Raw genomic sequence first — 26,863 nt, forward strand, 5'->3', positions numbered from 1 at the left:
CTTGTAAGCATGAAATTGATGAAATTGATGGTCAAGCCTGGCCAAGAGTTTGTGCGTGTTCTGGGCTTTTTTTTTTTTTTTTCCCTCTGGCTCATGAAGTGTTAATGAGCCTCTTGCCTGGCCAGCAAGTGGCCCCTAAGGAAAAGAGTAAAGAGCTCAAGTAATCAAATTTCTTTTTCTAATCCCCTACTGCTACCAGGAAGACTGGATGGCCAGAAGCTTCTGGGCCCCAAAACAGTAAGAGAATGCAATGGGCCAAAGTTCATCAGCCTCTGGTCCACCTACTCTGTTCCCACCTCAGTACCTGAAGGTTGGAGTAGGACCCTGACAAGGCCCCACCATCTTTTGCTGGGAGAAGACATTCAGAATATCATAAGCTTTTGACAAGTAGTGGACATGGGAGAGGAACAGTGACTTTCTACATATTTTAGGAAAAAAGGAAAAAAGTTGAACTACTGTAAGAAAAGTTTACAAGACTGCTAAGATTTTGTATTTCACCAGTATTATTATATTAATTAATTTATTTAGTGTGTGTGTACACACATGCACACACACACACACACACACACACACACACACACACAGGCACACAGGTCCCCCTAGAAGTCAAAAAAAGATCTAAGATTCCATAAAAGTTCAAATTATAGGTGGTTGTAAGTCAGCAGCTGAGGTGCTGGGAACTGAACTCAGGTTCTCTGGATGAGTAGCAACTGCTCTTAGCTGCTGATCTCTCAAGCCCCAGAACTGGTTTTCGAGGGACACATTTTGACAATGTACACCATCATTGATTTTGTTGACTGTGGTGTGTTTTTCAGGAATTAACTTCAGGGGAGTGTAGTTCCATTAGCCTTGGTTTCCTGTCTTACATTTTTTTTTGCAAAACATCTGTTTAAAGTTTTGGCCAGAATTATAAAGATTCATTTAATCAAAACCAATAACTAGGAAATCACCAATGTAAGTCCAAATAAAGTAGATTTTATTCTCTTCTGGTACAAAGGAGAGTTGTATCCTGTCCCCTCCTCTTTGCATTTGAGAAGCCAGGTAAGCCATGGAACTCCTTTCTTTCTGCAGGTGACATATCATCATCTGATATGTGGGTCTAACATGGGAAGTCTTCAAAAATCTCTTAGATATTATCAAGGCACTATGTTGTGACATGGGACTTGTGCTCATGTATGTGCATGCGAGAAGGACACCTTTGTAACCTTTAAAAATGCCTTAAAACACCAATACTTTAGGAAAAATCTTAGACATCATATGAAAGCTTTAAGACCACTGTTAAGAGAATGAATCAGAATGGCGCAAACTACAAGAGAGAATTTCCAGCATTCATGTTTGATAAATATACTTAGCTGCAATAGAGAAGACACGGAAAGTGTTATGAGACATGTAGACTCTGTAAATGAATATTATACTTTCACAAAAATGGGCAGCCATGGTCACATGCAGGTACTTCACTCCTGGGCCCCAGAGAGAAACTCGTACATAAAGGTAGACTTTCTAGCAATCAAAACCAGAAGGCTGTGATACTCTCCTGGCTTCATTTCACCACCAAAATACAGTTAGTGAAATTCTCTCAGAGAATTATGCTCACAATCTTGGTAAGCTCTATCATTCTGCAATATTAGCTCAGCTAAACCTTCTGATTCTGCAGCTATGGCAAACACTGGAAGATATGAAGTGTACTCCTAAAGATTTTTGATAATCCTGAGTGTGGGTGTATAATCAGGACTCTGGTTATATTTATTAAACAGAGGATAATTACGGAAAGTCTTGGGAATCAGAGTCTTGGGATCTGAAAAGACAATGTTTGCTCAGTCCCTTTTCTAGGAGAGCTATACTTACTGCTTACTAGGGCTGTGTGTGCGTGTGTGTCTGTGTGTGTGTGCATGTGCATGTGCGTGTGTGTGCGTGTATGGGTGTACTTGAATTTCTGCCTTTAACTTAGAGTTCTATGGGGATGAAAGGAGGTGCTGTAGTGAGATAAGCCAGAAGCAGAGCATTTTAATTCTATAAATGAAGATTTTAGATCTCCATCAGAGCAGGGAGAGGCCATACTTCTCGTATTACAGCTAAAAAAAAGACCTTCTCCCAGATCAGGTTCTGAGAAAGACTTTGCAACCCTTTAAAACTAATTGCTTTCTTTTTTTAATTTTACTTTTAAAATTGTGTGTGTATTGTGTGTGTGTGTGTGTGTGTGTGTGTGTGTGTATGGCTGTGTTGTGTGGCTGTGTACAGGTATGTATGCAGGTGCCCTAAGATTCCAAAAGATGGTTTGTTTTCCCTGAGCTGGAGTTACATGCCATTGTGGGCCACCTAACCTGTGTGCTGAGAACCAAATTTGGGTCCCCTGTAAGAACAATATACACTAATTACTATGCCATCTTTCAAACCTCGTTTTTTATCTTTTGAAAAATTATTTCATTTACATAAATATGTTGGCAACTCTCTACATGATTATAATGTATTTTTGTTTTTCCCAGCCATAACTCTCTTCTTTTCTCCATCCCATTTTCTTTGAAGACCCCTTCTTCTTCCTAAGACATCTCCCTCCCACTTCTGCCTCTTCTTTTCAATACAACCCACAGAACTAATCAGACTTACTTCTAGTGGGTTGTAAAGGGTAATGGATGTGGGGTTATTTTACTGGATTGTGAGAAAATTATCAACAGCTACACACTGAAGAAAATGACCCTCCCCATAGCCATTAACTGCTCCTCAGCTAGGAATGGAGGTTCATGCACCCCTCCCCCACCTGTGCTTGAATGCCCACCAGTTAGATCTAGTCCAGTTCCTGCACAGGTAACTAACCCCCGCTTCTGTGAGTTCAGAAATGCAATGGGTGTGGCTCATCCAGCTTTCTTTGTCAATCACTCACATTAATTAATTAACTAACTAATAAATTAATTCCATCTACCCTTATATTGGTTCACTCACACTACAACAGTCCAGGGCATTTCACCATTTGCTTTTGTTTCCCCAAATACTTGCACATACATATTTTTCTATATTTAGAATTCCCCCCCAACACAGTTTCTTTCTTAGTAATTCCTAATCGTGAATATTAATCCAAGTTTTCTGTTTTGCGTGATAATGAATAAGCCCATGGAGAGCATCTCCACATTCATATTTTATCCATTTCAGGATATATTTTTAGAATTTTACCCAGACGGTATATTACTGTGTCACTGGATGTAAGCATTTCCAAAGGTCCCTGTATTCCACTATACAAACTTTGCAGCCATGCATAATTACCGTCCTCTGAGCATCCCAGACTCCCCGTTCCCATTGACTCTGACAACACTGGGCACTCCTGGCTAAGAAGTGTGCACCTAAATAGGTAAAACGTAGTTTTTCCTTGGAGCTAATCTTTACTATTATTTTGGTGAGCCGTTTCCCAGCTGGGGATATTTTGATTTTGAGCTAAGCAAATGCTTGAAAAGGAAAGATTTCCCACAGTCTCCACTGCCCTCTCTCATCATTCTGGAGACCACTCCTTGTTACATATGTTTTAAGAGTTCTCCACTGTTGCCTCACAGCTACCTAGGTGGATTCTCCACCACACTTAGAAGTCTTCCAAGAGACTCTGAAGCGGCTGTTGCACACAGTTCTAAAGGGGTGGGTCAGAGTCCATATGTTGGCTTTAATAGTTCTCACTGGAAACATATAAACACCAGGCTCGGATATCACTAACCTTCTAAAGTCATCAGAATTACTTTGGTCAAGGTCCTGATAGCTGAGGCCTGGTCTCCACCTCCTCCCCTCATTCCTCAGGATGTAACCAGTTTGATAATGATGGCTGACCCTGTCCTCAGTGTTTCCAGCAGGATGCATGTACCTCTCTGAAACTTTTGTCATCAGACTGTGCCATTCTTGGACCCATAAAAGCATCAGTTTACTCCACAAAATCCTTATTCTTTTGGGGTTTTCAGAGTTTATGAAGAATGAATAATCTGGAGGGAGAGTGGGACACCCTGGTTGCCACCCAGTTAATGGCAGCTGCTTTCATTCCAGGACTGAAAAGCTGTCCTGGTACAAATGGTCTCTCAGAGGCTCCTGAGGGTAGATGCCCAGCAGTCTGGCTCCTTGTCCCCTTGTCCCCTTCAGGCAGATGGCTGCTTCTGAATGACAGATGGAAGGCCTGGAACTGTTGAGGTGATGATTCCTCAGTTAGATGGTTCTAGAATATGTAATTGGCAAAACAGAATTCAAACCGAGGGAGCGAAACCAATGGATGAGGTAACAGAAAACAGCATTCACGTTCTTCAACTAATGAGAAAGCCTTGGGGAGTCTTGTGAAGAAACAAATAACCAACAACAGGGAGTCGTATCTGTCAGGAAGGAGCCATGGGGGGTGTTTACAGGCTGTTCTTTTGTACATCTCCTGAAGGACCTCCATAGAGGAGGTCCCACTTGTCAGCGACTTCCTATCTGACGACGAGAGACACATGCTGCCAAGGACTCCTAAGAAGGCAGCCGCTGCAGACGCTGCTGCTCCTGGAAGACAGACAGACAGCACATGCTGTGTGGGGCTCGAGGTCTGTTCTCTGGGAAACATCTGGAAACTCAGCGTCTCTGTTCGGAGAGAGCAAGCTGGTCTGTAGTGATGTCATCAGCCGCTTAGCTTTAGACAATTTATATTGATTCTGTGTAGAGATCTGGATAAGGGGCCGCAGCCCGCAGAAGGAAGGCAGAGGTCCAATAATTGCCCTACATCCTCTGACTTCCTGATACTTCCTGCAGAAATAGACGGTGTAAAGGGCAGGGAGGACAGCCCAGTGCTACAGTGCATGCACAGCACATGTGAGGCCCCAAGTTCACTCCCCAAAGCTAAAGCATAATCTCAAAAAGAAATACCGGGGTTGACAAGGTGGCTCAGTAGGTCAAGTGCTTGTTATGAAAATGTAAGGTCTGAGTTCAGGTCCTTGGCACCCAGCTGTGGATATCTGTAATCCCAGACCTAGAGGGGCTGGAGGACACAAACCCAAAGGTTTCCAAGACACACAGCCTAGCTCCAGGTTTACTGAGAGATTCTGTCTCTAGAAGTAAATCAAAGAGAAATAAAGGAAGATATTCAGTGTCAACCCCTGGCCATATACACATAAATACATGACACACACACAAACACACACACACACACACACACACACACACACACCACATGCATTCACACACACACCACAAACATACACACATACACATACCTACATACCACACACACACACACACACACACACACACACACACACACCCCTCATGCATTCATACACATACACACATATACACATGCACATATACACACAGCACACATACACACTCAAGACTTGTATAACAAGACTTGTATAACTAGACAACAGCATAAAGTTGTACTGCACCATGGAGCTAGTCCAGCTCACGAGAGTATTGATATGCTCAAGCTCTTTGGCTCACATGAGGATGACCGTGTGCTTTCTTCCTCCTCACAGACCATATCAGATCTCCGTATTGCCCTTGGGATTCTTCAGCTGTCAGTTGTGCTGCTGGTCCAAGCCTTGGTAAGCAGGTGTTGCTCTGTAACTACTCAGAAAAAGACACACAGAGGACTGAATTTTGTCCTTTTTGATTTGAAAGAGATCAGAGTTTGGGAGACTTGAACACCTTGACGTATGGTGATGAACTACTCTTGTAGTGACTTCTTAGAAGTGATGCTCAGGAATTAGATATATGATTCAGAAACTATGAGTGCATGATTCTCTCTCAGAGGACCCAGGTTCAGCTCCCAGCATCCAGAGTGCACCTGTCATATCGGCTCCTGGAAATCTGACACCCTCTTCGGACCTGCACAGCCATCTTCACATAGATGCACATGTAGATACACATATAATTAAAGCTTAAAATACCCCCCCTTTTTTTAAGAGAAGGGAGCAATTCTTGATGTCTTGCTTCCATTAGAGTACACCCACAGAGAGAGTTCACGGTAAGCACTTTCCCCTTTACTACATGACTGGTATTCTTTGCAAGTATTCCAAGTCAATTAAATTCGATTTTGGGGGTTGGATTTATTAATGTTATTAGCACACTTGGCTTTAGTAATGATTACAATTTGCCAAGTGAGCAGTGGGGAATACACTGCTTAACTTAGAACCATAAGATCATTTCTCTCCATTTGTTCCTGAGGTCCCAAGGTTCTAGCTTCATTAAATTACTAGAACATATCTGTTCACTCATGTTTGCTTTCTCAAAGCAATTAAAAACATCATGGTCTCCTTAAAAAAGTAATCTTACCCAGAAATACGACATATTTAGTTTCAACTCTGCTAAAAAGTTTCTACTTAGATAAAGTGCAAATAACATGTGTTAAGAAAGTAGATATTAATATTAATATTATCTTCTCTACCCTCACTTTCACATTTATTTACTTTTTACTTAAGTGTATGTGTGTGTATGTCTCCATGAGTTCATATATACTACATGTGTACAGGAGCCTACAGAGCTCAGCAGAGGGTATTAGATTCTCTGAAACTAGAATTACAGACAGTTGTGGGCCAGCATGTGGGTGCTGGAAACAAATGGATAATTAAGAAGTCAGTGCTTTTATGGCTGAGCTAACCTCCAGCACCCTCCTCCTATATTTAGTGGCAGAAATTCTTTAAGAAATAGCTCCAGTGTACAAGAGTTCAGAATGTAAATGCTATTCAAATCATAGAATTAAGAATAGTTGATATTAGTGAATGACTGGAAGGTGGATGGATGGATTGATCAATGAATGGGGTGAATAGTAGAAGGGGGGATGAGAAAGGTAGCTGAATGGATGGATGGATGGGTGGATGAATGAATAGATTAGTAGACGAATGGATAGATGCATTGATAGATGGCTTAACATTTTGATGATCTTTGCTGAAATTGATCCAAAGTTCAGGACTCTGATTGAAACACATTGAAGAGTACTCAGTGACTATGGTTATTTTATGGGGTTTGCCAGGAAAGCTAAGGAGAATAAATGTTTAATTTCCATCTGTAATATCTATGATGCTAGAACATAATTAATAAAGATTTTACACATAAAGATCAGAGATTATAGAAAACCCAGTAAAACTTTTTTCCAGACAGCAGATATAAAACAAGACAATTTTAGATCCAAGATAGATTGATTTTTTGATAAATTTGGGATGTGCCTGCTGAATATTGACCAAGAGTTGGGTAAGACAAACTGTATTTGTTCAACTTGACAAGCACTAATTGGAAGTATACTCAGTAGAAGTGAACATAGATTTGTGCTGGCTAGTTTTATGTCAACTTTACATGAGGTATAGTCATCAGTGAGGAGGGACTCAGTTGAGAAAATGTTTCCATAAGTGTAGGTTGTAGGAAAGCTTGTAGAACGCTTTCTTAATCAGTAATTGACGGGAAGGACCCAGCCCAGTGTGGGTGGAGCAATCCCTACGCTGCCCTGAAGAGCAAGCCAGTAAGCAGCACCCTTCCATGGCCCGTGCATCAGCTCCTGCCTCCATGTTCCTGCCCTGTTTGAGTTTCTGTCCTAACTTCCTTTGATGATGGGCAGTGATGTGGAAGCATAAGCAAAACAAACAAACTAAACCAAACCAAACCCAACAACAACAACAAAAAGCCTTTCCTCCCCAAGATACTTTGGTCGTAATATTTCATCACAGCAAGAGAGACCCTAACTAGAAAATCAAAACAAAACAATCTGAGCAACGACTCAGTGTGTAAAGAAACTTGCTGCGAAGCCCAATAACTTGAATTTGGTACACATGACTTATGTCATGGAAACAGAGAACTAATTTCCTGAAATTGTCCTGACTTCTTCTCTATGTATACCATGATAGACTCCCTCTCCCCAATTTATAAATAGATACAACAAATCTAAAAACAATTAAATAAAAAAGTTAATATATTCATTTCTGCCTTCGGTGATCATGTAATCTCACTGAGAAGGTGCCATATAAACAGATAATTTTGGTAAATTATGTTGAAGTGATATATAGTTACATTTAGTATCATGGAAGATTGCTTCATGATGTTCTTGAAAACAGTGACAACCTTTCTCATCTTTACTCCTCAGTGCCTAGCGAGTTTGTGGAATACTCTAGGTGTTCACAGAATATCATTAATTTAATAACCCTTGGTGTTAAAATGTTATTTTTTGAAGAAGTTGATGGTTAGAAAATGATATAAATAGTAAAACCTTAACACTTACTGAAAGTTTATTTTGTTTTGTGTTGAGAATACTAATTTATGCCATTTCTCAATAACCCTTTGGGGCACATGAGTAAGAGTGATAGACTTGCTTTTTTTTTTTTTTTTTTTTTTTTTACTGATAATAAAGACACAAATTAGTTGAACATTTGACTAACACAGAAAACTCAAACTCAACACCCTTTCAAAGTAGAAGGAAGTAACTAGGTACCAGGAATATTGAGAGCAAAGTAAGAATGATGAGAAGTTAACATTTATAGATATCTACTAAGGAACTTTGAGTTTGTGCTATTGGCAGTCACTGGATTTATGCCTTTATTTAGGTTATTTAATGTTGTTGGTGGAAGGTGGGTAGAAGTCATGAGCTTGACATCATTGCACTGTGCACTGTAGAAGTGTGAAATGGCAAGAGGACAATGTTAAAGGGGAAAGTGGGAACCAGACCGAGGAACATGGAAGTTATTCTAATACATATGTATACATGCATATATATTTCTCTATAAAATATAGTATTCTAATGTATATAAAATATGGTTATATAAACCATAATATATAAATATATAATATATAAAATACAGTCTAATATATTCTAATATATATGTACATATGCAAGATCATTGGGACATTCTGAAGCAGAAGAATGGAATGACTAAACATATGGTTTAGAAACGTCAATCTATTAGGAGAAAAGGAGAATGCTGAGGAGACGGAGATTGGAAAGCTACGTTTGGAAACCCTCATCACACGGAAGCAAGAGATGAAGGCAATATGGTCGTATGGCAGGACCCCAGCGTTTGGGAGTAAACAGAGCAGGGCAGCTTCCAAACATGGTGACTGAATGATCATCAGTGAGAAACAAGAGAAGTGGGAAGAGAACAGAACAGAAGTCACCGCAGATCTCCGTTTGTCTCCATAGCCTCTGTTGGCTGTATGCGTTCCTGTTGACCCTGAGGAGGGTACTAGTTTGTATGTTAACTTTTATGGTTGCTCTTCTTAGGTTGTTGCTAGTGGAAACTAACGGGGTTTTATGATTTCCAAGCCTGGAGAGAGCATCTTAGGCAACAGTAATTCCTAGATACTTTGCAATTTTTCTAAAATGATTTTAGGGAGGAACCCTAGTCACCAAACAGTTTCTTTGATCAAGTTTTTACTAGTCCTTATGATACTGAACAAACAAGAGGTAACCAAGAAAACCACAGCTGTATCTGGGCAGCCATGTCTCCTAACAGTCAGATGACTCTGGGCTTAAATTACTCAAAGCTATACTTAGGTGGTCCCATTACATTAGAAATTAAGGCACTGAGGATCTTTTGTAATTGTTATGTATGGTGCTGACTTGGTTTCAATAACAATATCACTTAGATTGATGTCCAGTTGCTTCCCTCGGCTCTGCTGCCCTTGTCAGGTTTTTCTAGAGGACAACTGGAAGAAATATTCTAATGATATGATCCACCTTAAATTCGGAAGAGAAAGGTGCCATCCAATCCAATCAACAAGCTTCTCACTTTTTAACATTCATTACACATTTTATTAAGATAAAATGGAACTGGAACCTAGCTCCATCAGTAGTGTAAGCATGAGGTCTGGAGCTTGACCCCCAGCAACTAAATAGCAATCCAGACGCGGTGTTGTATAGCCCCACTGCTGGGCAGGCCAAGGGAGGAAAAGCTCTGGAGCTTGTGGACCAGTCAGTCTACCATAATCAGCCAAGGAGTCACAGGTCCGAGTGAGTGACCATCTCAAAAGCCAACATGGTGGGTGCTGAAGGCCCAGCAACTGAAGTTGACCTCTGGCCTGTGAATGCATCCTCACATACATCTTTACCCTCCCCAAACCCCTTGTCTGCGCATGCACACACCCACACAAATAAAAATAACCATGCACAAATACATACATTTAAATCAATGGCACAGACCCCACTATGCTGCTACCCTCTTTGGGGACCGCCCCCTCCCATCTCTCCCTAGAGTGTTGTGTTCTGGCAAACCTCTACTTAAACTGTGCCTGTTGATGGAATTCTCCCTTTCAAGAAGATACGAGCAGAAAGAGCCTGGTAAGGCAGTGCTACGGCTCCACACAGCTCCATGGTATCAGCACTTGTGTCTGGCGCCTCAACTAATACAGTTGGCAACAAGAAGTGAAAGCTTTGGGCACCTGCCGGCTCTGGCCATGACATACTTCACGACACTTTGGCTTTGTGTGCAAGTGTGGTTTGTTCACCAATTATGGCAGTCTTTGGAGATGTGAAATTTGCCATTTTTCTTCTACTTCTCAGCTGTAGTAGGGACAAGCTCAGTGCTAGGTGACCAAAGATTTATGCTGTAGATCTGATAGAACTCTGCTCTCCTATCTAGTTGGCTTACTTGCTTTCCTCTTTCATCTGCACATTAATAACCCCTTTCGGTGCTTCCTCCCCCACCCCCACCCACCTCAGCAGCTCCTCTTTTGCAACCCTGTACAATCTTTCAGGTACTTCTTACAGTCTACTGCTTCTGTGCAGCCTTCTCTGACAGGCGCCACACCCCCTTGTCAGCAGTCTTTGGTTTTTCTGAACTTATAGAGCCGCCTCTCCTCCACTTGAATGCCCTGATTTTTCCAGATGACAAAATAAAAATTGGTAGGTATGAGGTTGGCATGACCCAGAAGCCGGGCACCTCAAGTTCTGCCACATCACAACATTGCTCAGGTAGCTGTCTCTCTTCTGCCTGGGCAAAGATGGGCAGAGATCAGCAACTCAAATGAAAGCACAGAACATGTATAGAGTCAAACCTGCTCTCTGTCTGTCTGCTTGCTTGGCAAGTAGGGTTATGCACCAAAGCTCATTGCTCAAATTGGCAGCTGCCTTCAGTCTGTGTTCTGGTTTTGTGATGGTGGTGGGCAAGTTTCTGTCTAAGCAGCTAGGCCAACCTCTCCCTTACAAATATTACTGACTCTGGTCAAGCACAGACACATACAGCAAAGAACATTTTCCCATTAGCATGTTTCTGTGCTGGTAAAACCAAAGGGTTCAAACCCTTTGGTTTTTTTCAATGGTATAGTTATTCAGTTTGATTCTAAACTAAGAGGAATTAATTATCATTGACTCTGTTTTTAAATGGATCAGCACTTCCTGAACAAAAAAGAAGCGGCCTGCATTCAAAGCAAGGTGTATGGCAAGCTGTTTTAGCTGTGCCATTCTAAGATGTGAAAAGTGAAACCCTATGGCCTAAATGTAAGCTAGATCTCAGTAGCTACTGTGCTGAGATAGCACTGAGTGAGTGGCTCCTCCCTTCTCCGAGAGCTGTGATCGAGGAAGAACCCACGGGGACCATGAAGCAGCACAGGATTGCAATTTGGCATCTCTGTGTTTACTGTTTTGTTGTATGCTTGGAAAAGGAAGCTGGTTAGCGAAATAAGTGGGAAATGGGGGAGGGGAGTACGGGAGGGCCAAGAGAGCTCATGGTTGATCTATTTCATAGATATCCTTTGGGTACTTTATACTAATTTTGGTATCAGACATTGAAAATAAAGAATTTATTTCTTCTCTTGAAAGGTACACAACTATTCATAACCCAAACAAGAAGTGATGAATGTTAGCATTCTGTCTAAGCTCTGCCCCACAGTTACTTGGCAACAGTCAGGGATGCCTGGCGCTATAAAAGGGGCTGCCTGCCCCTCCTCACTCTCTTGTTCTTGCTTTCTTGCCCCCACTCTCTCCCTTTCCCTTCCTACCTCTCTCTCCATGTGCTCATGGCTGGCCTCCTCTACTCCACTCTTCTTCTCCTCTACTCCTCTTTTCTCTTACTCTTTGCCTCTATCACCCTCCCCATGCCCGGAACAAACTCTGTTCTGTACTATTCCGTCATGTGGCTGGTCCCACAGAAGGAAGGTATACCTCAACATGGGCCCACCAGAGGTACCCTCTTTCTCCAAGGCTCCAAAGAACATATCCCCTCTCTCCTTATCTTTTTATAAACACATCACTGGTGTTACAAAGTTCAGAGTGCCTTGTACTCTGTACTAACAATGGATTACTTAGACCTACAGAAGAGGATTCCTTTGAGCTGAGGTTTAAAGGAAGAAAATTTTGCCCAAGAAATAGGGCACTGTAAACAGAAGAAGGAACTTGAGAAGACAGAGAAATGAGAAAGGTAGAGAATGTTCTAGAACCAAGTAGTGATTATAGTCAAAGGGATATTATGAGGTTGTTAGGAAAATAAGAAGACTTATGCAGAAAGATATGACATAGAGTTGTTGAAAAACATATCAAGAAGGCTGCTGCTACCTAGAAAGGACATGTGTGTATTTGCCCCAGAGAGACTCATACTCACTCAACCACTCAGTCATTGTTACTAGTGTCACATTGGTTCTTGAAAGAGACCACCAGAGTGATGTGCAGAGACTATGGATAAGCTGAGAAGGCTATTAAGAGTTTGCCATTTCCTTTGGGTATATGCCCAGGAGTGGTATAGATGGGTCCTCAGGAAATTGGACATAGTACTACCTGAGCACCCAGCTATACCACTCCTGGGTATATACCCAAAATATGTTCTAACATACAAGGACACATATGCTACTATGTTTATATCAGCCTTATTTATAATAGCCAGAAGCTGTAATAAAGTCAAATGTCCTTCAACAGAGGAATGGATACAGAAAATGTGGTACATTTACACAATGGAGTACTACTCAGCTATTAAAAACAATGACTTCATGAAATTCTTAGGCAAATGTATGGATCTATAAAATATCATCCTGAGTGAGGTAACCCAATCTCTCTCTCTCTCTCTCTCTCTCTCTCTCTCTCTCTCTCTCTCTCTCTCTCTCTCTCTCACACACACACACACACACACACACACACAAAACCAAAACCAAAACCAAAACCAAAACAAAACAAAAAAACCCCACCCATGGTATGCACTCACTGATAAGTGGATATTAGCCCAAAAGCTCAGAATACCCAAGATACAATTAACAGACCACAAGAAGCTTAAGAATAAGAACAACCAAAGTATGACTGCTTCAGTCCTTCTTAGAAGGGGGAACAAAAGTATTCTCAAGAGGAAATATGGAGACAAAGTTTGGAGCAGAGAATGAAGGAAGGGCTGTCCAGAGACTGCTCCACCTGGAGATCCAGCCCATATTTATCCACCAAACCCATCAAACATTGTTGATGCCCAGAAGTACATGCTGAGAGGAGCCTGATATAGCTGTCTCCTGAGAGGCTCTGCCAAAGCCTGACAAATACAGAGGTGGATGCTCACAGCCAAACATAGAACTGAGAATAGGGTCCTTAATGGAGGAGTTAGAGAAAGAATTGAAGGAGCTGAAGGGGTTTGCAACCCCATCAGAATAACAATACCAACCAACCAGAGTTCCCAGGGATTAAACCACTATTTAAAGAGTACACATGGACGGAACCAATGACTCCAGCTGCACATGTAGGAGAGGATGACCTTGTTGGGCATCATGGGAGAAGAAGCTCTTGGTCCTGCCAAAGCTCGATGCCCCAGTGTAGTGTCAGGGCAGGGAGGTGGGGTGGGTGGTGGGTGAACAGCCTCATAGAAGCAGGGTGAAGGGGAGGGATAGGGGATATGGAGGTGAATCTGGGAAAGGGCATAACATTTGAAATGTAAATAAAACATATCCAATAAAATCAGTTAAAAAAATTGGCCATTTCTACCCATGGGCTCCACAAACTTAGATTTAATCAACTTTGCTCAGAAAATTTAGCACAACAAGAGAACCCCAAAGATGCACAGACATTTTATACTCTTGTTATTATCCCTTAAGCCATGGTAACTATTTATATAACATTGCAATGTATTAGGCATGCCTAGTTGCTAGGTGAATAGCATGCAGTTTTAGGGATAGAACTTGAGTGTACATGGAGTTTGGTATCTTTTAGAATTCTGGAAGGAATCCTTCACAGATGCCAAGGGATGACTCCAAAAATCAGTTGGGGGACATTGAAAACAGAGCAAGTCCAGCTGGCCCAAGGAAGGGAAGGAAGAACTGACCGAACACAGTTGGAAAGGTGGTACAGGAGTCACAGACGACTCTCAAGTCCAGCTACATGACGGTGACCTGTTAGTAGCAAGAAGATGCTACTAATGGTGTACTGCTTGCCTGTGTGCAAGTAGGGAAATCTAAGTTCAGGTCCCTGGCACCCATAGAAGCAAGACATGGTGGCTCATGTCTGTAAATCCTGGTGCTTGGGACCAGGTGCCTGCCTCCCTCTTTTACTTTATCTTGAGTTTACTGACGTCATGTCCACTTGAGGACAGTGACCTTGATTATGCTCATGAAATACCAGAGAGCCCCTCTTAGGGCCTTTGCATATACTGTTGTTGTTCATCGGATTGACCTTTCCATTTGTCATTTCTTTGGGTTGCCATGATCTCAGCTTAACAACCATCGCCCTGGAGAGTTTCTCTTTCTCTTCCATTTGCAAGAAACCTGTTCTCCTTGACGGTGACACAATCCACTTCATTATCGTCATGAGCATTTTATCATCAAAATTATGGGTGCTTGTGATTTGAGATGCCTTTAGAGTTCCGGATATCTTCCCATGGACTCTCCATGAAACCCGGGATTCTGTCTACTATTGTGCTTGGTGTCTAAAACAATGGATGGACAAGGTTTCTGCTTTAACTGGTGTTTTCTCAAGGATGCAATATTTTAATTAGAGTAGGGAAGAATAAAATGAAGAAGGAAAGGAAGATGGGAGACAGAAAGGAAGGAGAAAGAGATGGGAGGTGGAGAGGAAGTACTATAGAACTCAGAGCCTTGGCCTCACTCAGACCACAAGAACCAGAGAAGTCTTCCAAGGAAACTGAGAACCAGCTGAGTCATGAGAACCTCGAGAGTCCAAGTTCCCCTAAAGATACTGGTAATTCGAGCTCGGGTGATCAGAGATGAGTCTGAGTAATATCCAAGGACTCGAAATACAGAGCCACCTACAAGACCGTGAAACAGTCACTCCTGCGTCTTTATTCTGGCATAGGTAGTCCCCAGCCCCTCCTTCTGCAATCCATTTTAAACTTAAACTGACTTATTATCATTATTATCGTATGTGCCTGAGTGCAGATGTGTGTGTGTGTGTGTGTGTGTGTGTGTGTGTGTGTGTGTGTGTGTGACTATGAGAGGAAATATTTAGGGAGGCAGTTTTCCTTCCTACCTTGTTTTGAGGCAGGGCCTCTCTGTTTCTGTCTCACCGCCTGCTCCAGGTTAGCTGGCCTGGGAGATCCCAGGACATGTTTGTACCTGTATCTCCATCTCCCTGTGGAGTGCTGGGGTCACACATGGGCTCACCGCATCCTGCTTCTTTATGTAGATTCTGGGGCTGAACTCAGGTTGACAGGCTTGAGTGACAAGCACTTTGTCCACTGAGCCCTCTCACTACTACTTCAGCCATCTTTTGAAGAACTGACAAGAAATGCCTCAGCAATACCTTCACCCTTCTCTTTTTCCTTCTGGAGTCTTCTGCTAAACCCCTATCAACGAGAAGCATGCCGTCAAAAGGGGTTATTTCAGTCAAGGGGAAAAGACAAGTTAAAAAAAAATTTCTACCCTTACCTTTTGTCAAAGCCTCCAGAATTCTTGTCTCCACAAAGAGAGCTCTGCTCTGAGTGCTTTATGGTCATCTGTTGTTCAACTGAACCACCTCTACGTGCTGTTTGTGAAAGATGTTGACAAGAAAGGTGCCAAGTGCCTGTTGCTGCTCTGTATGCCTCCAGAAAATGCAATGCCTGTCTCCCCAGGCCACTCATGAGAGCCAAGTTCTAAACAGAAGAGATCTGAGTCTTCCTGCTCACCGCCGGGCCTTCAGCATTCTAAACACTTCTCCAAGTTTCAGTCTTTGGCCTGCAGGACTTGGATGTAAAGCCTTCCCTACTCGCTTCCTCTCTTCTCATATCGTCCTCTCTTTCTTTTATTCTTTAACACTGGATGGCAAACGTAGAACCATTAGGCTGTTCACTGTGACATTAGGCAGATTGTAGACTATGGCTGAGCATTGTTCTCATCACGTTTCCTGCAAATATTAGTTATATAAACATTCATCTGTCAGCATGTTGGCCCCTTGCGAGGTCATGTGACATTAACATCACTGTTTTCCCTCTGAAGGCATCCACTGTTTTCTTTAGTTGTTTGTGTAATCAAAAGCCAAGGGAAAAGCTCAGATATTGGTCCCCGGGAGCCATCCACATGATATGTATTTACTTTTTTGTTTGTTTGTTTTTTATTTATTAATTTCGAGATACTATGTCTCACTGAACCCAAAGTCAATTGTGTAGATTAGGTTGACTGACCGGTAAGCCACAGAGATCCGTGTCCCCAGGTCTGGTATCACTAGTGTGTGACACCACACCCAGCTTTCTTTTTTGACATGAATTCTAGGGATCAAATTCAGGTCTTTCTGATTACAAGGCCAGCACTTGGTGAACTAAACTGAGTCCAAGCCCCATTTTTTTAAAATTTTCTAAACTGATGTTAAACATCTGAAATCACGACAAAGCTGCTTTCCTTTGTAATTTTTCTAAAAGTCAATTAAAATAACCAATCGGTACACTTAAAAAGAACCATCCTTTATTTTCTTTTTGGAAAAAAAAAGGGAGGGTAGCTAATGTAGCTCTGGCTGGTCTCAAACTTGCTATTTAGATGAAGACGACTTCTTGTCTTTCTGCCGTCAGTCCTTGAGTTGCAAGTGCATGTCAGCATGCCAGGGTCGCTAATGTCTGTCCTTAAGAACCACGTTTATTTTGTGTAGTTTTCAGAAGAGGCATTAGCCCAAGGCAAACTCCAACTAACTCATCTCTACAAAGGCTGACCGCTTTGTTCCTAAGGATACTCGACCCCAGGCATGTTTGTTCCCTTTTTGTCGTGATCCAGTTTCACTGAAATTTATAGAGTGTTTTCTTAAGTTGACTGATTTAACTAAGATTATGAATATTCCTAATTGTGTTCTTCTAATCAGGGAGGAGATAGTCATGGGAGAAATGGTAATTATGAAAAAAAAAATCAACATCAGCCACAGGTGCTCTCCCGTCTGAAAGAAGAACATTCTCTTTCGGGTTTCCTGACTCTGTCCCTCCCACAGCATGACCGCTGTGCCCACCAAACGTTCCCTAGCCTCCTCCACATCCCAGCTTTCATCCATCACCTTTCTAGTTTTCCCTTGTGGGCTCAACAGTGCAAATCACCCGTGGAGTGTGTAACCGCTTATGGGCTCAGAGGGAGTCTTTGCACGTTCTGCCCCTTTGCCTGCATCCTTTGATCTTGCACTGGGAGGCAATGGAATGTTCTGTACTGATGAGTCCTCAGATAATTAAAGTGTATCCTCTAAATATTTCCAAATATTTTTTAAAGATCCCAACCATTTTAATAGAAATCTTTCTAAATATATTACACATCTGACTGCCTCCTTCTGAAAACAAAATGCAATTTTTCCCAGAGAGACGGCCATGCGTGGAGGGAGGAAGGACCATCCAGCTGTCTTTGTACTTCTGGTTTTCTCTGTGACTCCAGAGTGACACCACATGTTAATTAGGCTGATGTTTGTCCTCCGGCTCCTTGTCTTCATGAAGTTCATGGTTTTATGGAGTAAGAGAATATGTAAATATGTCAGAGACATAGTTAGAGATAAACACAGAAGGAGCCAGAGAGCTGTGGGGGTCAAGCATAAGTCACAACCTTATTTGGTCAGATGGGATGCATAAAAGAGAGATGAAGAATCCACAACTCATTCTTTGAGGATGAACATGAGTTTATCTTAAGAATCAGAAGGGGCATGCAGTTCATGGGAAGGCACAGAACAATCAAAAGCTCATAGACTTAAAAGAACGTGGTATGTCTGCTTGACAGACCTGTAACTGAAATAACTGGATGGGAAAGTTGATGAGAATGATGCTGGTAAAATTTTTCAGAAGGTTATCAGCATGGTGAAGGGCTGTTTTACCAAAAGTGGTTTCTTACTTGTGAATGCCTCTGTGTGTGTGTGTGTGTGTGTGTGTGTGTGTGTGTGTGTGTGTGTGTCTGTGTGTGTGTGTGTGTGTGTGTGTGTATCTGTGTGTGTGTGTATCTGTGTGTGTGTGTCTGTGTGTGTGTGTGTGTGTGTGTCTGTGTGTGTATCTATGTGTGATCCCATGGAGAGGCCAGAGTGAGACCTCAGCTGTTGTTTTATAGGGACCATCTGCCTTGATTGTTTGTTTTTTAAATATAAATGTGGGGTTGGAGAGGGCACATATATACTTTAGCACATATGTGTGGATCACAGAACAACTGTGAGAGTTAGTCCTCTTCTTTCATCAAGTGAGATCCAGAGATCAAAGCCTAGTTGGCAGGCTTGGCAGCAAGTGCTTTTACCTGCGGAGCCATCTTGGCAGCCCATAATGTTTTTGGAGACACTATCTTAGAACTCACCAAGTAGACTGGGCTGTTCTCCCAGAGGTTCTCTCTGGAGACACTCTTGTCTCTGCCCCCTTGATGACAAGTGTTTGCCACCTTGCCAGCTTTTGAAACACATGGGTCCAAGGGAGCAAACTCAGTTCTTTGTGCTTCCAGGGCAAGCGCTTTACTGGCTGACCCATCTGCCCTGCTCCTCTCCTTTGACTGATTGTGGAGGACACCTGGAGAGTCATAAACAGGGAAAGAATGTGGTTGGATCTGGGGCTTAGTGAATCAGTTATATCTCTGGAGAATTCTTGATTCCAGTAGCCAGTAAGTGCAGAGACTGCTGTCTCCTGGGGAGTCAGGCATGAACAGAGTAGAAGACTTCCTTGTCTACTTCTGCTGCCGTTAGAACTGGAGATGTGATGGAAGTTGAGCTGAACAGCAGGGATAAATTTTGAGAGATTTTTGCATATATTATTTAGACAAGACTCTAGATGGATAAAGAAGATGACTCTAAGAAAAACCCCAGGCTCCCTGTGGGGTGATGACCTCATGGATATTGTTGACTAGAGCAGTCCAGCAGTGATTTGAGAGCAAAATGATCTTACCTACTCATGGGATCCTTTCCTGGCTGACCAATCACATTCTTCCTTTGGATAATCATGGTCTCTTTCATCCTGCCCCAATATCCTCCTGGGGACCTCTAGCGTTCCTTTGACTGTTAAAGGAAGACACGGGTTTACTGATTTTTGTCCCCTGAAAACATGGACACACTTGATGCTTCAAGAAACAATAGTTAAATTAGCAGCAAAGCAGGAGGAGATGAGAAAGAGCTGACTTGTCAGTTTGACTTAGCATTTCATATAGAAGAGCTGATAGTTTATATTGGAGGTTGTTAAATTAGGAGTCTCTGTGGGATGTGAGTACAAGGAGAAAGAGCAGAGATTTAGATGTCTGTCTGGGACAGCATGCATTAGGTATTCTTGATGCAATTTAGACAGAGTGTTCCCAATGTCAGTTAAGTCAAGGAAGAATAGAATTTCAAAGGAAGAGATGGTACCAGAGATCATAATGTGGTTGAGCAAAATAAGGAGCAGAAAGTCTATTGCACATGGCAGCCATCTTGGCAAAGATGGCTTTAGGCTAATGGTAGAATCAAAAGCCAGGCTACAGACATTGGGAGATCCACTAAATGCCATGTGTTTCTCCCAGAACCTTTTAGAAAGTAATGTACAGGATAGGGTTGCTACTAAAGGTAACAGGCACCATTAGATGAGAAAAATGATATGTCCTGGTCCCAGAAAGAATAAAAGATGTATGTGGCATGTATATAGAAATATACGTATCATCATACTGTCATCAGGACAGTAGAGAAAGACTTAGATGTCATGGGTCCTTGTGAAAATAGAAAGGAGGATTGGGAAGAAGACTCAGTTAAATGAAGTGCTTGATGCATAGAGGTAAGGAGCTGAGATCTGATTCCCAGAAACCATATAAAAAGGCAGGTACAGTGGTGCCCAGGTGTAATTTCCATGCTAGGTGGGTGGACACAGGAGGATCCCTAAAGCTTGATGGCCCGGAAATCTAGCCTCATGGAAGTTGAGGCTCAATGATAGACTGTCTCAAAATCAATCAATCAATCAATCAGTCAGTCAGTCAGTCAGTCAGTCAGTCAGTCAGTCAATCAATCAATCAGTCAGTCAGCCAGTCAACCAATCAATCAATCAATCAGTCAGTCAGTTATTCAGCCAATCAATCAGTCAAGTCTCATAGGTGAGCTCCAGGTTAGGTGAGAGACTATGCCTCAAAACAAACAAACAAGCAAACAAATAAAATGGAGAGACACTGGGAATAACCTTTAACATATATCTCTGGCCTCTATACACACATGCACATAAACATGTACACAAAGATCCTCTTTCTCCAACACACACACAGACACACATACACACAGACACTCAGAAACACACACACACACACACACACACACACACACACACACACACACACAGGAAAAGGAGATGTGGAGGAGTTTGAGTGAAACCAACACAGAGAGCTCCTGAGCCTTCTTGATTCGGTGAAGCACCAGGATACACAAAGCTAAGGACCAAGAGGATGAAAGAAGGAGTCCGACCTCCTCAAAGAAAAGCAAGATAGCTATGGCCCTCTTTGATATTGAGTTCCCAGCAGGGCCAGACTTTCCTGAGGGCTCCATGGTAGACCTCTTCCCTGGCCTTGTTAGCTGTGGTGACCTTCGGTGTTCCTTAGAACCATTTGGCTTGTGGTTACAACCTTCTTATTTCTGTTCTGTCTCTCTGTGATCTTTTCTTCCTTGCTGGGGGTGTCAGTCTCCTTGTTCTTATCTGGCCTTTATGTAAGAATACCAGGTACAAACTTTAGGGCCAATTTTTGGGCATCATGAGCTCATTCTAACTAATTATGTGTAAAACAACCTCATTTGACCTAAGAGTACATTCTGAGGCACTGGACGGACATTTGTGTCAGGGAAGACATCATTTAAATCAAGTCCTTGTCTTTATTCCAATCATTGACACCCTCAAATCTAGAGATGGTCTTTTTTTCACCAGAATCGGAGTCACCTTACTGTTTTTAGTCTTCACACTGGTTTAGGATTTGGATTCCGTTCTGGGATCTTAGGCATCAGATTTCTTGACGAGGAAACGTACCCATCTGGATCACAAAATTCCAATCAGTTATGGTGCTCTTTTCCAAGCACAGTGGAGCTTATGGGAGTCCCTACATGCCAGTAGTTCCTATCCCGGCCTCTAGATGGAGAGGTAGAGAATTAGTAACTATAAATCCTAAAAATAATTTTCCTGAGCTCTGGTAATAAAGGATTAAGAGCTATGGGCAATGAACAGCTGCTGAGAGATGGAGTCTCTGCCTCCTTCAGGGACCAGCCCCCTGACAGGTAATCCAATCCCAGATGATCAGCCCTAAACACACACACACACACACACACACACACACACACACACACACACACACACACACACACACGAGCTCAATAGGCTCAGATGGTTGATTTACATGTATGTATGTGTGTATGCACATGTGTGTATAACAATGACACTTAAGTAAGAAGAGGTCAGGACAGGGGAAGAGGGAGGACGGGGAAGACATAGAAAGAGTTGGGAGGATGGAGAGGGAGGGCCTGAAACAACGTGAGCACAGTACTCAGGCATGAAATTCTCAAAAGAGTAAACAAACGAACAAACAAATAAAATCCTCCCTGGGGGGCAGGGAGAAGAAAAAGAGAGCTCTCCAGCATGTATAGATCCTGACATTCCTGAGTTTCATAAAGATGAGCCCTTACAATTAGTGCTCTCTGTAGGGGTCGCAGGGCATTTGTGTTTGTTGGTTAAAGTATTTGATTTCTGTGAACCAGTAGACAGTTTATAATTATTCTCCTGTTTTGCTATGCTACCTAGAGCTTTAGCCCTGGGCTGTAAGTTTTTTTTTTAATTTTCCTAATTCTCATTTTTAGTTTTCAGTGTTCCCCTTGCCTCACCTACTAGGAGCCAGGTCTCAGTGCTGGTGGTTGCGTGGTGCCTTCTCTCTCTGCGTACAGTCACAGGAGGACGCCTGGCCTTTAGCTCACTTACTCAGGAGGAGCCTCTGAGGGCTCACCAAGGCAAACAAACCCACTTGTCCTTCTGCCAGTGTCTGGTTTGGATCCTGAATGTCCTCCCAAGGCTTGTTTTGAGACCTTAATCCACAAACCAGGGTACTAATTGGACCTAGTTACTTTGCAGGTGTTCCCTTGAAAGGGGACTCGGGATCCTGGTCCTTTCTCCTCTCTCTTTTCTTCTTCCTGCCTCCAGGAGGCAAACAGACCTCCTCTCTGTGCTTCTGCCATAATTCACTGTGTGAGCAGGAACTGAAGACTCTGAAACTGAAAGCCTAAATAAATCTTTCCTTCTTTTAAGTTGATTATCTCAGGTGTTTTGTTACAGCAACGTAAAGCTGAGGAACATGGTTAGTGGCCTGGTGTTGTATATAAGAAGAACTTAGTAACTTCAGACACCCCCCACCCCCTTGTTTCTTGTTCTCACGAGGAGGGCATGAAAACAGGCGAGGAAGCCGGCTACCTACATCTTCAGTAACTTTCTGAAGTGGGTCTCCCCTCTGCTCCATCTTACTAACCTGAGATAAAGCAATGTCCCACCTTCAGTCAAGAGTACACACAGGAAAGCATGAGGTGAGTCCGGGGAACCGAAGTGGACAGCAGACACATAAGCACAGAGCAGACTCTTTAAGGGCTGACAGGCCCCAGGAGGGAAGCATAAACAGAGCCGTTTGCTCAGCAAAAGGATTGTCTTTGGGCATTTCTATTTCCATTTGTCAATGCTCAAAAGAGCATTTTGTCAGTCCTGGTTTTCCTATCCTCCCACAAATTTGTGCTCTACAATGCCTGTTTCTCTAACCATTGATTTCCCTCCCTAATCCGCATTCGCTCTCTCTCCCTCTGCTGGGATATTTATGACCGAGCAGCTCTCATGCTGTTGGCCATGCATTAATTTACCTGTGAACACTTTCTATTTCCTCTGCGGCTCTCTCCTCAATAGCTTTATCCTGCTTTGCTTCCCCGGCATTTGCTCCGTTCTTCCAAAATTAGCTCCACTACAATGTGATGTCTCTGGTTTCCCCTTCTGCTGCGGCTTCAATTCTCCCTGGTATAAACACAACTATTAATAGCCAATCTCATAGCAGTGGCTAAGTCTGTGGCTAGACGCCACTACTTCCTCTCGCCTAGCTATGCCCTTGGTCCGAAACCCTGGCAAATGTAGCGGGTCTTGCTTGCCTTGTGCTAATGGTTGGCATGAATAGCTGACCTGTTTGATGGACAGAGCTATTGTATAAGTTTTCGCTGCTTGCAGAAATGCCCTGGTTTGTCACAGAGCGAGCACATGGTGTTCAGCTAACTCCTTCTCCTTTCCCTGGCACTGTCAGCCCTGCCGAGACTGCTATGACAGCGCATCTTGCAGCTAAAACACAAATTCCCTTTGGACCAGTAAAATGAAGGCACAGAGGAAGTTCACGGGCTGGTGTTTATTTTGCGTTTTTTTTTTTAAATGTGCTGCGTTTTCTGATGACTACAGCATTCATGTGGACCTCGCACATGCCTCCTTTAAGCCCTTTCAAGATGCTCGCCTTGCAGATGCTCACCCCGTTCTCTGTCTTCACCATCCTCAGGATGTTTTGTCCAGCATTGAATTGCAAGCGTAATTTGATGGGCAGGATGGAAAGATGGATGGAAAAAAAAGTGTTGCTGTTTCTGCTTCCAACCTTCTAGAAGAGTGGAAAAACACTCACCTTCCTCAACATGCACTGTGCTACAGCTGCCAAATTACCTAAGAGGATCTAACAGCCAGTTGGCTTCTAATGTGACAGCAGGATAGTTATTTATTTTTTTAAGAAACTCGGCATTGCGGTGTCTGTTTCTGTCTAGAGCAAGTTCCTTGTAATAAAAATGATGAAAATTTGCTTTTTCTTAGCCCCTGTTCATTCAAGAACCTTCAAGTGCTTTGGACTTTTGTTGCTTCTGTGGAAACACATAACCAGGCAAGGGTGGATCAGGTTGGGACATTTGTGTAGCCAGTTGTTGGTAGCCCTCAGCAAACAGGAAGGCTGGCTTCTCCTGGCCCGAGCCTGCATCTCTTCCCACCACGTTCCTTTTGCACACTTGTTACCTCTTACGAGCCCCAGCTTTCCTGGTAAACTGTGAGGAGCTGCCTCATCCATTTCACTCACCATCTCTCCATGTTTCCCCAACCTGGCCCAGAGTCCAAGAAAAACCTTGTTGGAATCCTTTGAAGTCCCTGAGTCACCTGATGGAGGCATCAGAAGCCACATTGTTTCCCTGGTCCTGTCCTGTCCTCACTGGTAAGGTTTTGAGTATAGGTATTTAGACAACCATGAGGACAGGGAGAAGAAAGGCAACTGGTTCTCCATGAACCTTTCTTCTCTTATACACTGGTTCTACAACCCTACCCGCTAATTCGTAATAAGGACACTAAACAGGGCAAACTGAAAAATTCATTGATTTGTTCCTTCCCACAGGTTTCCATTTGTGTGCAGGGCACAAATGTACACTCCATTCAGTTGGATCATGGATAATATAGAGACATGTTGCCTGCCCTTGTAGAACTCATTTATGTCTAACAGGAAGATGGGGCTGAAGCAACCCATCCTGGGCCTTGTAGACTAAAGTACCAAGTGCTATGTAAAGAGAGAACAACAGATGTTCTTGGCAGACTTGAGAGATGGTAGGACTGTGTTCAGAGGAAGAAGAAGATAGATTGTGAAGAAGACATTGTGTCAGCTCAATAGGTTGTAACGGACACATCGCTCAAGGGGACATAAGAGGGAAATGATAAAGGGATGGGTGACACTTCTTACCAGTAGGTCTTTACATTGGTCAAAACATGAAGAATGACCACTGAGCAGGAATGAGCATCCACTAATAGGACAGGTGGAAGACATCTTCCTCCATTGCTCTCTGCCTCTGTGTTTGAGGCAAGGTCTCTAACTGGTCTGGAGCTACCCAGTTCTACCAGGCTGCCTGGCCACTTGGCTCAACATCCTGCCTCCACCTCCACACAACTGAGGGTGTGGGCACACACCACCACGTCTGTCTTTGTACATAGGTGCTGGGGTTCTGAACCCAGGCCCCCTTGCTTACACGGCGAGCACTTTACCGAGCCCCAAGAAAAGGCATTTTAAATTCCTTAATTCAAAGACATGAGATTTAAAAAAAAATTAGAATATTAAAACAAATCCATAAAATCCAACTGTATTATTTGGCAGCAGAAGAAAGCTTAACTTTAAATAGTTCAGGCATTGGCCCTGATCTGATAAATGCCTTCTTGCCTCTGTTAGCACAGCCATCTGGGAAGCCAAAGAATCACAGAGAGGTTATTCAACATAGGATCCAAATTAGGTGAGAACTTTCAGTGGTATAGGGTTTGAAATCTGGTCATCATATCCCTTGCTAAGAGGGGGTGTGGCATACTTTCCTCAAGTCCTTAGGACATCTTCATCCTGACTCAGTGTCACATAATTCCTACTTATGTTTTCAATATGCCTTTTCTTTTTACGCCAGTCTTTATATTTTCATATCCTGTCGCTGATTTTCCAAATATTTGTGCACACAGATAAAGGACCACTGCCAGCATTTGCTATTTCTTTATATCAGCAGCCTCCTTCCAGGTTTAATAGAAGTGTGGATCCTGATACTTTTTGTATCACAGGAGCCAATCTCAAGTACCCTTCAGCCTTCATTGCAGCATGTATTGTTATTTAGAAGTTAACCAGATGGAAATTTATTGCAGAGCAGACCCCAATGAATGAACACAACCATTTTTTTTCTCTATCACAAATGTATTTTTTTCCAAAGGTGGGTAATTTCAATCTTTATGAAGTGGGTGATAAAGCGCAGTTCTCTCTGGCACTGTGGCATCCCGTGCAGGGGTAAAACAAGGGGGCCAGGACAAGGAATGGTAGCAGACTTTTCTCTCCCTGCCTTATTCTCTTCTTTTATATTTCTTCCCCAGAGTTTGTTTCACTCAACTCCAGGACTATGTGACAATTCCCACCAAAAATAGCGAAGCAAATCCTGGTCTGAACAGGAAACAGCAAACAGGCAGAAAGACAGATAGGACGAGAATCTCCCTCTGTGTCTTCTATGCTTCATTACTGTCCTGGTTTTCTTCCTGATGCCATGACAAGAAGCAATTTAGGGACGGAAGGGTTTACTTTGGCTCATAGACCCAGAGAAATAGTCCCATCAGGGTAGAGAAGACAAGGCAATAACCAGGGAATCCATGATGGCAAGAACAAGAAGTAGACTGATTGTATTACATCCCAACAGGAAGTAGAAAAAGAAAACAGGAAGTGGGGCCAGGCTATAAAACCCTCAAAGCCCTTCCTTCATGACGTACTCCCTCCTCCAAGGATGTTTTCTAAAGGTTCCATAGCGAGTGCCACCAGCTTGGGAACATGTGTTGGAACACACAAGCTTTTAGGAGTCTTTCATATTCAAACCATGGTGGCCCACAGCCTCTGGGTCATTGTACCTTACTGTGTCTTTCTTGCATTCTGTTTCCAGTAGCTTCTCAGTTTCCCATTCCTTCCTCCTTGCCTTATCTCCCCCCAGTTTCTCTTCTCTTTTCTTTCTTGCTTATCTAGAGATGAGGGCAGAGGTGCAAACATGTATGCATGTACATGGGTTCACGGGTGTACAAATTGAATAGTGCAAATCGAAATAGACTTG

General features: G+C 42.8%; 1 long non-coding RNA gene across 1 annotated transcript; it reads right to left on the reverse strand.

The window, feature by feature from the left end:
- Nucleotides 1-751: 751 nt before the first annotated feature.
- On the reverse strand, nucleotides 752-23,206 carry LOC308422799. Its single transcript, XR_013975087.1, has 6 exons — nucleotides 23,114-23,206; nucleotides 19,176-19,285; nucleotides 15,754-16,210; nucleotides 15,356-15,671; nucleotides 5,431-5,556; nucleotides 752-5,039 (listed from the first exon to the last, which is right to left on the reverse strand). It is a non-coding gene; the product is annotated as an uncharacterized lncRNA (long non-coding RNA).
- Between the last annotated feature and the right edge of the window lie 3,657 nt (nucleotides 23,207-26,863).

Source organism: Micromys minutus, assembly GCF_963924665.1.
Source record: "Micromys minutus genome assembly, chromosome: 1".
Classification (NCBI taxonomy): Eukaryota; Metazoa; Chordata; class Mammalia; order Rodentia; family Muridae; genus Micromys; species Micromys minutus.